The following is a 13,692-nucleotide window of genomic DNA, read 5'->3' on the forward strand; positions in this document are numbered from 1 at the left end:
GCAAATGAAGGAAATGTCTTTATTATTTCTTATAACTGCATGTGAATCTACAATCATAACAAAATAAAAAGTTTAATTAAAAAAATCTGATACCATTAGGATGGACACTACCAAAACAAACAAACAAACAAACAAAGCAGAAAATAACAAGTGTTGGTGAGGATGCAAAGAAACTGGAACTTTTGTGCACCACTGGTAGGAATGCAAAATGGTACAGACACTGTGGGAAACAGTATAAAAGTTCCTCAAAAAATTAAAAATAGAATTACCATGTGATCCAGCAATTCCACTTCTGGGTATACACTAAAAGGAATTTAAAACAGGGTCTCAAAGGGATATTTGTACACCCTTGTTCATAGCAGCATTATTTACAAAAGCTAAAACATGGAACAATTTTCCTGGTGGCTCAGTGGTAAAGTATCCACCTACCAAAGCAAGAGATCTGGGTTCAGTTTCTGAGTTGGGACGATCCCCTGGAGAAGGAGAAGGCAACCCACTTCAGTGTTCTTGCCTGGGAAATTCCATGGACAGGGGAGCCTGGTGGGCGCTAGTCTGTGGGGTTTCAGAGAGTTGGACCTGATTGAGTAAACAACAACAACAAAACATGGAAGCAATTCAAGTGTATATCAACAGATGGATGGCGAAACAACATGTGGTTATATACATCCAAAGGAATAGTACTCAGACTAAAAAAGGAAGGAAATTCTGACATATGGTACAACTTGGATGAATTATTATGCTAAGTGAAATAAGCCAGTCACAAAAAGACAAATGTGATTCTGCTGATAGGGGGTTTCTAGAGTAGTCAAACTAATAGAAACAGAAAGAACTGTGGCTGCCTGGGACTTGGTTGCTGCTAAGTCACTTCAGTCGTGTCCGACTCTGTGAGACCCCAGAGATGGCAGCCCACCAGGCTCCCCCGTCCCTGGGATTCTTCAGGCAAGAACGCTGGAGTGGGTTGCCATTTCCTTCTCCAGTGTGTGAAAGTGAAAAGTGAAAGTGAAGTTGCTCAGTTGTGTCCTACTCTTAGCGACCCCATGAACTGCAGCCTACAAGGCTCCTCCATCCATGGGATTTTCCAGGCAAGAGTACTGGAGTGGGGGGCCATTGCCGTCTCCGAGGAACTTGGTAGGGGATGGGAAATGGGGTGTTTTTATTTAATAATGTATATGGAGTTTTGGTTTTGCAAGATGACAAAAATTTGGAGACTGGTAGCACAACAATGTAGATATACTTAACACTATAACTGTATACTTAGAAATTATTAAAATGGTCAATTTTATGTTATGTGGTTTTTTTTTTAACCTCAATTAGGAAATAAAAATGGAGAACTAGTGAAAAAAAATTACTCTGACTGAAGCAAAGTTTGGAATGACCAGACTAGAGGCAGGCAGGGTTCCTAGCAGAATGTTCCTATAGTCCAATGCTGGAGCTTGAACTAAGTAAGGGGCTTGGAGCTAAAGGGGCTGTGATAGACTGGATTACTGGGTCAAGTCTTTGCTCCCCTGTAATAGAATTCTCCATCCCCACCCTTGTCATAGTGGGCAGTGAATTCTTTCCCACTTTTGACTTTGTGTTTGGAGACTGAAGCGACTTAGCAGCAGCAGCAGCAGCAGGTGACTTGCCTTGCCCAGTAGGAAGTTTGTGAATCTGACAAGAGAAGCTTTGAAATGTGCTTGCTCAATAGGACATGCCCTCTTGTGCTGCAGTTATCTGTCACGATAAGAACATTCCCCGAATAGCTGCTGCTCCTTCAGTCTGGGTCCTGGAATGAGTGTCCAGGAATAGACCATACGCCCTGGGTAGCACAAATCCAAGGAGAATGAGCGACATGTAGAGTACACCTGAACTCAGTCTGGCTTGGAGCCTGAAGCTAGATGATTCAAGGCACAGCTGACTCACACACACATGAGCATGACAGTGTGTGATTATTGTTTTAAGCTTCTGAATGGTTTTGGTTTGGTTTGGTTTTTGGTATAGAACAAGTAATCATTTTATAATGGCACTTAAGGTACACTTTCAACTTTATACGGTGTTTCATGTTAATTACATCTCAATAAAGCTGGGGAAAAAATGGCATTTAGCAGGCTTTTATAAATTTAAGTACCATTTTGCTGATAACAAAGCTTACTATCCAGCAACATCCAATCCCCAAACACAGAAAACATTCCAAAGTAGTCAGGAGAGTGCCGAGATGGTTTAACAGACAGCTAGCAAAAGCACAGAGTAAAGAATCCCAGGAGATCATTTCACAGATGGCAGTACAGAAGCCTAAGACCTGAGCTGCAGTTCATATCAGGGTATTGGTATCATTACTGTAGGAAAACACAATCAGTGTGTTTAGAATAATCTTTCTGGAGTGACCTGAGTCTGGGGATTGAAATGAATATAAATATTTCTTACTGGTTGGGATTATTTAGTTCAGTTCAGTTCAGTCACTAAGTCATGTCTGACTCTTTGAGACCCAATGGACTGCAGCATGCCAGGCTTCCCTGTCCATCACCAACTCCTGGAGCCTACTCAAACTCATGTCCATCAAGTCAGTGATGCCATCCAACCATCTCATCCTCTGTCGTCCCCTTTTCCTTCTGCCTTCAATCTTTCCCAGCATCAGGATCTTTTCCAGTGAGTCAGTTCTTAGCATCAGATGGCCAAAGTATTGGAGTTTCAGCTTCAGCATCAGTTCTTCCAATGAATATTCAGGACTGATTTCCTTTAGGATGGACTGGTTGGATCTCCTTGCAGTCCACGGGACTCTCAAGAGTCTTTTCCAACACCACAGTTCAAAAGCATCAGTTCTTCGGCACTCAGCTTTCTTTATAGCCCAACTCTCACATCCGCACATGACTACTGGAAAAACTATAGCCTTGACTAAATGGACCTTTTTTGGCAAAGTAATGTCTCTGCCTCTCAATATGCTGTCTAGGCTGGTCATAGCTTTCCTTCCAAGGAGCAAGCATCTTTTAATTTCATGGCTGCAGTCACCATCTGCAGTGATTTTGGAGTCCCCCCCAAAAAGTCTGTCACTGTTTTCATTGTTTCCCCATCTATTAGACATGAAGTGATGGAATTGGATGCCATGATCTTAGTTGTCTGAATGTTGAGTTTTAAGCCAATTTTTTCACTCTCCTCTTTCACTTTCATCAAGAGGCTCTTTAGTTCTTCTCCACTTTCTCCCATAAGGGTGGTATTATCTGCATATCTGCTGCTGCTACCGCTAAGTCACTTCAGTCATGTCTGACTCTGTGCGACCCCATAGACGGCAGCCCACCAGGCTCCCCCATCCCTGAGGTTCTCCAGGCAATGCATATCTGAGGTTATTGATATTTCTCCTGGCAATCCTGATTCCAGCATGTGCTTCATCCAGCCCAGCGTTTCACATGATGTACTCTGCATATAAGTTAAATAAGCAAGGTGACAATATACAGCCTTGACGTACTTAATTATTTGGTTAAGATGCTATTTAGAATAAACATTATCCTTTGTAATGAGTTACTGGTCCCTGAAGGATGGAAGGGGCTCAGAATAGTTAAGTTGCCCCTGCAAGGCAGTTGGTCTTCTGGAGAAATGGTGTTAAATGGGGGACTTGGTATACATCTCTGTTGCTGGCAGTTCAGATATTCGTTAGCAGCAGTAGCTTAGACAGCCGTGGCTAGTGGGAACCTGCACTTTTTGTTGGGCTCACGCATGGCCTCCATCCCTCTGACTATGGCTGCTTCCTTCGTGCGACCATTGTGAGAGCACCAGGGTGGCCAGCGACGGAAGCTGGCTAATGTCAGATGGGCAAGTCATCTCGGTGCCTTCTCCATGGTGGGTAACTTCTGCTTCTGAGTTTTGGAGGGTCATTTGTTACACAGCCTCATTTTAGCTCTAACAGACGAATATAGAGGCATTAAAATTTTATTATGGAAAATTTCAGACATATACAAAGCTAGGAGAAATAATATGATGAAACTCTGGTTACCCCTGTCTCATATGGTTAGTCTTGTTTTCACCTATACCCTTGCCCACTTTTCCTTCAACTCTGGATTACCTTTTTTTTAAAATTAATTAATTAATTTATTTTTGGCCTTGCTGGGTCTTCCTTGCTGTGCAGGTTTTCTCTAGTTGCAGCGAGTAGGGGCTACTCTCCAGCTGTGATTTGCGGGCTTCTCATTGTGGAGGCTTCTGCTGCAGAGCATGGGCTCTAGGGCGTGCAGGCTTTGGTAGCCGCAGCACGTGGGCTCAGTAGTTGTGGCACCTGGACTCTACAGCACAGGCTCAGTAGCTGTGGCACACGGACTTAGTTGTCCTGTGCAGCATGTGGGATCTTCCTGGACCAGGGATTTAACCCATGTCTTCTGCATTGGCAGGCAGATTCTTTACCACTGAGCCATCAGGGAAACCACTGGATTATCTCAAAGCAAGTTCAAAAAATCATGTATTTTTTCTGTAAATATTTCAGTATGCAGCTCCAAAAGATAAGGAATTAAACAAAATAATACAAAAAATCAATAGTAATTCATTAATAGAAACAGCAATCTATTCAGAGTTCATACTTCTTTATCTTATAATTTTCCTCTCTTTCATTTTCTTTTTTAAATTGTTGTTTGAATTGGGCTCCAAATAATATCCAAATAATAACAAATGCTAAAATAACAAGGCTATGGTTTTTCCAGTAGTCATGTATGGATGTGAGAGTTGGACTGTGAAGAAGGCTGAGCGCTGAAGAATTGATGCTTTTGAACTGTGGTGTGGGAGAAGACTCTTGAGAGTCCCTTGGACTGCAAGGAGATCCAACCAGTCCATTCTGAAGGAGATCAACCCTGGTATTTCTTTGGAAGGAATGATGCTAAAGCTGAAACTCCAATACTTTAGCCACCTCATGTGAAGAGTTGACTCATTGGAAAAGACTCTGATGCTGGGAGGGATTGGGGGCAGGAGAAAAAGGGGACGACAGAGGATGAGATGGCTGGATGGCATCACTGACTCAATGGACGTGAATCTGAGTGATCTCCAGGAGTTGGTGATGGACAGGGAGGCCTGGCGTGCTGCGATTCATGGGGTCGCAAAGAGTCGGACACGATTGTGTGACTGAACTGAACTGAATAACAAATGTGTACTGTGCTTGGTTGATGAACCTTAAATCTCTAGGCTCCCCCACCATCTATCTTGTAAAGCTGTTTTGTTAAATAAATTGGATCATTCATCATTGTAGTTTGCCACAGTCTGAACTTGGCTGATTTTATCCCTGTAGCACCATTTAATATGTTCTTTTGTCCTCTGTATTTTCTCTAAATTGAACAAATTCAAAAACAATTTTTTTGAAAGATTGCTTCTTAGGTGATGATGCGTGCTCCCATCAGAAGCACCTAATCTCTGGTTGGCTGTCATTTTTTGACATTTGCAGCCATTGACGTTCATTGCCTGGATTCATGAGGGTCTACAAAATGGTGATATTTTAACCACATCATTTATTCTTCCTTCATTAGCAGGCATATTTCTACAAAGTGAAACTTCCCCTCGTTGATTATTTAGTTATCTGGAAGGAGAAATCATATACAAAAGAGAGGATAAATATCTGATGCTTTCCTTTTATTTCCTGGTTGCCTAGCAGCCTTCCTAAAGGGACTGTGGGGAAATTAACAAAATGGCGCCAGACAGGCTCTCTTGCTCTATGCTCTCATAGCCTCTTGCCCCAGGTGCTGTAAACAGTAACTTTGGATGGCTATGTAACAGCTGAGATTGCTTATGGCGCTGCACACGCACCTCATGAGGTGCTCCTCTGGTCACGGGTTACTTTGTGTGGTTATCATGGTTATGTTTTGTGAGGTTGTGTTATGGCTACATTCAGTTCAGCTCAGTTCAGTCACTCAGTCATGTCTGACTCTTTGCAACCCCATGGACTGCAGCACAGCAGGCCTCCCTGTCCATCACCAACTCCTGGAGTTTACCCAAACTCATGTCCATTGAGTCAGTGATGCCATCCACCATCTCATCCTCTGTTGTCCCCTTCTCCTCCTGCCCTTAGTCTTTCCCAGCATCAGGGTCTTTTCAAATGAGTCATCTCTTTGCATCAGATGGCCAAAGTATTGGAGTTTCAGCTTCAACATCAGTCCTTCCAATGAACACTCAGGACTGATCTCCTTTAGGATGGACTGGCTGGATCTCCTTGCAGTCCAAGGGACTCTCAAGAGTCTTCTCCAACACCACAGTTCAAAAGCATCAATTCTTTGGCACTCAGCTTTCTTTATAGTCCAACTCTCACATCCATACATGACCAGTGGAAAAACCATAGCCTTGACTAGATGGACCTTTTTTGGCAAAGTAATGTCTCTGCTTTTTAATATGCTAAGTTGGTCATAACTTTCCTTCCAAGGAATAAGCATCTTTTAATTTCATGGCTGCAGTCACCATCTGCAGTGATTTTGGAGCCCCAAAAAATTAAGCCTGACACTGTTTCCACTGTTTCTCCATATATTTTCCATGAAGTGATGGGACCAGATGCCATGATCTTAGTTGTCTGAATATTGAGCTTTGAGCCAACTTTTTCACTCTCCTCTTTCACTTTCATCAAGAGACTTCTTAGTTCCTCTTCACTTTCTGCCATAAGGGTGGTGTCATCTGCATATGTGAGGTTATTGATATTTCTCCCAGCAATCTTGATTCCAGCTTGTGCTTCATCCAGCCCAGCGTTTCTCATTATGTACTCTACATATAAGTTAAATAAGCAGAGTGACAATATACAGCCTTGACATACTCCTTTTCCTATTTGGAACCAGTCTTGTTCCATGTCCAGTTCTAACTGTTGCTTTCTGACCTGCATACAGATTTCTCAGGAGGCAGGTAGGTGGTCTGGTATTCCCATCTCTCGAAGAATTTTCCACAGTTTACTGTGATCCACACAGTCAAAGGCTTTGGCATAGTCAATAAAGCAGAAATAGACTTTTTTTGGAACTCTCTTGCTTTTTCGATGATCGAATGGATGTTGGCAATTTGATCTCTGGTTCTTCTGCTTTTTCTAAATCCAGCTTGAACATCTGGAAGTTCACTGTTCACGTATTGCTGAAGCCTGGCTTGGAGAATTTTGATGGTTGAGTAATAGTCTATTGTACATATATGTACCATATCTTCTTTATCCATTCCTCTGTTGATGGGCATTTAGGTGGCTTCCATGTCTTGGCTACTGTATACAGTGCTGCAATGAAAATTGGGGTGCACATGACTTTTTGGATCATGTTTCTCTCCAGATCTATGCCCAAGAGTTGGAATGCAGGGTCATATGGTAGCCTTATTTTTAGTTTTTAAAGAAACCTTCATACAGTTCTCCATAGTAGCTGTATCAATTTACATTCCCACCAACAGTATAGGAGGGTGCCCTTCTCTGCACACTGTAGAGCCACTCTTGATCAGTGGAAGACAGGAGCAAATAATAAATGCTTCTCTCTTTAGGCTCCATTTCGCAAAGCTCCTTTTAGATGATCCTGTGAGCATCCAGGAAGTATCAGAGGTCCCCTTGATCCTATATTGGCTTTTGTTTCTTTGTTTCACTCTCATCCCTCACTCCTCCTCCCTGGTGTCAGATTAACTAAATGCAAGTTTTTGTCTGAAGCTCTGCTCTTAGGAGAACCCAAACAGAACAGGAAAGAGAAGAAAAGGTCTTAGGTCTGGGCCTGGGAAGGAGGTTACCAAAGACCCCTCCGCTCCCCCCAATTTGGAACTTTTCAAAAGTCAGAGCTCTAGGAAAGAAACAGGGTGAGAAAATGCCCACTCACTCACAGAAGTTTCCTGTATTCACTTGGCTTTGGGTGGTGTAGGAACACAGGGAATAAAAAAAGCCCATCAGGATTCCTGATATAAACCAAATTCATGCAGAGGGAAGCCCTAAATCATATTCTTTGTGTGACTGGAAAAAATCCAAGCCAAAAATTTATTTAAGTAGTTCTGAGGTGGAAGTACTTCTAGGTGATGGACAAAAGCAAAGCAAACCCTCTCTGGAAGAACATATTTTAAATATAGATCTCAAAGAATTCCAAAGAACATTAAGCTTATAATCAAAAGTAAAATCAACAACAACAAAAACCTCATGGGGAAACAAACCACAAGGATCATCAATCAGCACAAACAGTATATTGAACATATAGAAGGTGAGGCCTACGAATACTGCACCAAATGGGACGAAGAGATTCAGAATCAGTTCAGTTCAGCCACTCAGTCATGTCTGACTCTTTGCAACCCCCTGAACTACAGCACGCCAGGCCTCCCTGTCCACCACCAATTCCCAGAGTCCACCCAAATCCATGTCCATTGAGTTGGTGATGCCATCCAACCATCTCATCCTCTGTCGTCCCCTTCTCCCCCTGCCCTCAGTCTTTCCCAGCATCAGGGTCTTTTCCAATGAGTCAGCTCTTCGGAGTTTCAGCTTCAACATCACTCCTTCCAATGAACACCCAGGACTGGTCTGCTTTAGGATGGACTGGTTGGATCTCCTTGCAGTCCAAGGGATTCTCAAGAGTATTCTCCAACATCACAGTTCAGAAGCATCAATTCTTGGCGGCACTCAGCTTTCTTTATAGTCCGACTCTCACATCCATACATGACCACTGGAAAAACCATAGCCTTGACTAGATAGATCTTTGTTGACAAAGTGATGTCTCTGCTTTTGAATATGCTGTCTAGGTTGGTCATAACTTTCCTTCCAAGGAGTAAGTGTCTTTTAATTTCATGGCTGCAATCACCATCTGCAGTGACTTTGGAGCCCAGAAAAATAAAGTCAGCCACTGTTTCCACTGTTCCCCCATCTATTTGCCATGAAGTGATGGGACCGGATACCATGATCTTCGTTTTCTGAATGTTGAGCTTTAAGCCAACTTTTTCACTCTCCTCTTTCATTTTCATCAAGAGGCTCTTTAGTTCTTCACTTTCTGCCATAAGGGTGGTGTCATCTGCTTATCTGATATTATTGATATTTCTCCCGTCAATCTTGATTCCAGCTTGTGCTTCCTCCAGCCCAGTGTTTCTCATGATGTACTCTACATATAAGTTAAATAAGCAGATTCAGAATAGGAAATAATTATTTTAATATATCTGAAGAAGTTTAAAAAGATATTGAAAATATGATGACAGAATAATAAATTAACAAAATTAGCCATGTTTGAATACAAATCAGATAAAAGTTCTAGAAATGAAAATTGTGATAATAAAAATTTAAAAAAATAATTTAAATTATAAACATCAAAGGACAAGGTGAAATGCAGAATAAGACAAAGTTGAAGAAAGAATTAGTAAATTGAAATACAAAGCTTAAGAAATTACCAAGAATTCAGCAACGAATGATAAAAATGTGAGATAAGAAAGAGAAATTAAGAGGCATGGAAGAAATTTAACATTTATTCATGATAAAACATCTCAGCAAACTAAGAATTAAGGAAACTTCCACAACTCAGTGAAAGACATCCACCAAAAGCCTACACCTATTGTCTAATTTATGGTGAAAGACTGAATGCTTTCTATTCAAGATCAAGAAAAAGCAAAGATGTATGCTCTTGGGACTTCCCTGGTGGTTCAGTGGCTATGACTCCACGCTCCCAGTGCAGGGGGCCTGGGTTTGATCCCTGGTCAGAAAACTAGATCCCACAAACTGCAACTAAGAGTTTGCATGTCAGAACTAAAGATCCCATGTGCTGCAACTAAGACCCACTGCAGCAAATAAATAAATATTTTTTAAAAAGATGTACCCTCTCTTCACTCCTATTGAACATTTAACCAGATGTCCTTACTGGTGCAATGCCAGAGAAAAGAGATGAAAGGCATGCAGGTAGTAAAGGAAGAGGTAAACCTGTTTCTAATACCGAAAAATCATAATTGACTGTATATAAAAATACTAATATCTACAAAAAACCATTATAACAAATGAATTTAGCAACTGTACAGGATACAAGGTCATCATAGAAAGAGTTATTGTATTTCTATTTATTTTTTTGGCTGTTCTGTGTAGCATGTGGGATCTTAGTTCCCCAACCAGGAATTGAACCTGGACTCCCTGCAGTAGAAGTATAGAGTCTTAACCACTGGACTGCCAGGGAAGCCCCACCAATTGTATTTCTATAAATATTAACAATTTAAAAAATTTACATAGTATCATTTACAATAGCATAAAATATATGAAATACTTAGTATAATTCTTGGTATAAATACTTGGCATAAACCATGCAGGAAACACAGGTTTGCTTCCTGGGTCAGGAAGATTCTCTGGAGAAGGAAATGGCAACCTACTCCAATATTCTTGACTGGAAAATCCCATGGACTGAAGAGCCCGGTAGGCTATGTCCATGGGGTTGCAAAGAGTTGATATGACTTAGCAACTAAACAACAACAAGACATTTACAATAGCATAAAAGCTTGAAATACTTGGTATAAATCTAGCAAAATGTATGCAAGCTTGGTATGCTGAAATCAACATGATGAGAAAAACTAACGAAGACCTAAATAAATGCTGATGGATTAGAAACATCAAAAGACCAATCCTTCCCAACTTAATCTATAGATTTAAGGCAATTCCAATAAAAATTCCAGCATGTTCTTTCACGGAAATCAACAAGATGATTCTAAAATAAGTATAAAAATACAAAGGATCTTGAATATCCAAAACAGCTTTGAAAAAAAAGAACTTTGCCACCTTTATTTCAAGATTTACTATAAAGCTATAATATTCAAGAGAGTATAGAAAAGAAGAAAGAAAGTGAAGTCGCTCAGTCATGTTCGACTCTTTGCGATCCCATGGACTGTAGCCTATCAGGCTCCTCTGTCCATGGGATTTTCCAGGCAAGAGTGTTGGAGTGGATTGCCATTGCTTTCTCCAGGGGATCTTCCCAACCCAGGAATTGAACCCAGGTCTCCCCCATTGCAGGCAGATGCTTTACCATCTGAGCCACCATATACAGATGTCAGCGGAATTGTTAAAGTAATTAAACAGAGGCCATCAGATTGAGGTGACTCTAGTGCCTTGTAAGCACACCAAAACCTAATTCAGAGTAAATTCCTGTAAGTGCCTCAAGGTTAAGAAATTGAAACTAAAGAACAACCAATCACAAACAGCCAAATAAGGCAACTGCTTAAGTTATAGCATATCAAATAATTTCCTTGCTTTGTTTCCATGTATGCATGATTGAGGGACTTCACTTTCACTTTTCACTTTCATATATTGGAAAAGGAAATGGCAACCCACTCCAGTGTTCTTGCCTGGAGAATCCCAGGGACAGGGGAGCCTGGTGGGCTGCCGTCTATGGGGTCGCACAGAGTCGGACACGACTGAAGCGACTTAGCAGCAGCAGCAGCATGCTGCTAAGCTTTTGTGCATAGCTCCTGCTTGTAGAGAGCTCCTAACCACTTGGGTTGGTGCTGCCCAATTTGAATGAATGTTTACTCAAATAAACTCTTCCAAATTTTACTGTACTTTATCTTTTAACAGGTTAGAATTGAGAATAAAAGGTAAGCTCACACATATATGGTCAACTGATTTTTGATAAAGGTGTCAAGACAAGTCAACTCAATGGACAAATAATATTCTTTTCAACAAATTATACTGGAACAATTGGACATTCATAAAAAAAAAAGAAGAACCTCAACTCAAATCACACATTTAAAAATTAACTCGAAATGGACCACAGATAGAAATGTAAACCTAAACTATAAATCTTCTAAAAAACAGTAGAAAAATCTTTGTGAACATAGGTCAGGCAAAGTTTTCTCAGATAGTATACCAGAAGCACAATCGATAAGGAAAAAATCAATGAGCTGTATTTCATAAATGTTTTTAAGGTTTTGCTTTTCAAATACTATTAAACAGATGAAAAGACAAGCCTCAGCCTGAGAGAAAATATTTACAATATACATATTTGTTATAGGACTAGTATATAGAGTGTATGAAGAATTCCCAAAAGTCACTAACAGGAAGGGGAATTTCTGTCTGAGGTGGCATGAAGAGGTTGGCAAATATTTTCCCTAAAAAACAAATATAAAGCTGGACACATAAAAAACAAAAACAAAACAAAATAACCTTTGCAGTGGTTCGGTGATTAGCCAAAGGCAAACAACAAATTGAGAATCATATATTCATGAAAAACACGTTACAACCTTGAGCAATAACAGTAGAATCCTGCAATCTTTTCACCTGAGGCTGCATCCGTTGCCCCCTAGCTTGGCCATTGACAGTGATAGTGTTACCAGGGTGTGGATAGCATGAAAATCAGAAGTGTATCCACAAAAGGGGATATACTTGAACTGAAGTAGGCAAAAACTTAAACCAGCATCACTGCAAATGAAAGTAGGTAACAAATTGGAAAATCTGCAGTTTTGCTAGCCTGGTTGGGAGAGCAGTACACCAGCAAGAAACTTAATGGGGAGACCCTGGAAATCGGACAGCTACGGAAGGGCTAGATCAGTTCTCCATACAAGCCTGGCTGACGGGGAAAGTAAGCGCATTCACAGAGATCTACAAGAGCCCTAGCAGAAAGTGAAGACCAAGGCAATCTTGAGAACTAGATGAACTTTGAATAAACTCCCCAATCCACACACAGATCAACTGGCAGAATGGAAATCTTATGGATTCAAGGTGTTTGTACACATCCTCATAAAAATGGAATCAGACAGTATTTGTCCTTTTGCAACTGATTCATCTTACTTAATTTCTTTTAGAAAGCAGAAAATTAAATAGAGCAGTAATTACAACATTGTATCGTCAAGTTCATAACATATGTAAATTACATATAAAACTAGCAACATGCAAGAGGAGAGAAGCAATGGAGCTGTATTGGAGGAAGTTGCTATATTTAGAATTAAGTCAATACAAAAGTAGATAGTCATAAGTTAGGATCTTAATCCTTAAGAAACTACTAAGAAAATAACACTAAAAATGTAGTTAAAGCAATCAACAGAGGAATGATGATAGTACATTAAAAATATTTGCTTAACGTAAATGAGGGCAACAAAGGGGAACAGAGGAACAAAAAGGACATAAGAAAATAAATAGCAAAATGGACTGACATGACATCATATCAATATCTACATTAAATATGAATTCTAAACATTCCAGTAAAAAGGTGTAAATTGTTAGAATATCTAATAAAGCAAGATCCGATTGTACACTGTCTGCAAGAGGCACATTTTAAATTTTTTTATTTATTTATTCTGGCTGTGCTGGATCTTTGTTGCTGCACACCAGCTTTCCTTAGGTGCAGTGAATGGGGGCTACTGTCTAGTTGCGGTGCACAGGCTTTCTCATCGCAGTGGATTCTCTTGCTGCAGAGTATGGGCTCTAGAGCGTGGGCTCAGTAGTTGTGGCACATGGTTTTAGTTACCCTTTGGCATGTGGAATCTTCCTGGGTCAGGGATCAATACCATGTCCCCTGCATGGGCAGATGTATTCTTAACCACTGGACCACCAGGGAAGTCTGGGAGTCACATTACATTCAAAAAAATATAAATAAATTGAATGTAAAAGAATGGAAAAACATATATCATGTAAAAAGTATTGTTAATGACATTAATATCAGGCAAAATTAGACTTTAAAACAAGAAACACTACTGCAAACAAAAAGATACTCCATAACGATAAAAGAATCAATGCATCAAGAAAATAAAGCAATTATAAACAAATAAGCAGTTAATAACAGAGCCCTAATACTTGTGAACCAAAAACTGATAGAAATGAAA

The 13,692-nt window shown here is 40.4% G+C and overlaps 1 pseudogene; it reads right to left on the reverse strand.

The window, feature by feature from the left end:
* Positions 1-13,692, reverse strand: part of LOC132658083 (14-3-3 protein epsilon-like) — a 42,486-nt pseudogene continuing 28,794 nt past the window's right edge.

This window comes from Ovis aries, chromosome 18, assembly GCF_016772045.2.
Source record: "Ovis aries strain OAR_USU_Benz2616 breed Rambouillet chromosome 18, ARS-UI_Ramb_v3.0, whole genome shotgun sequence".
NCBI classification, from domain to species: domain Eukaryota; kingdom Metazoa; phylum Chordata; class Mammalia; order Artiodactyla; family Bovidae; genus Ovis; species Ovis aries.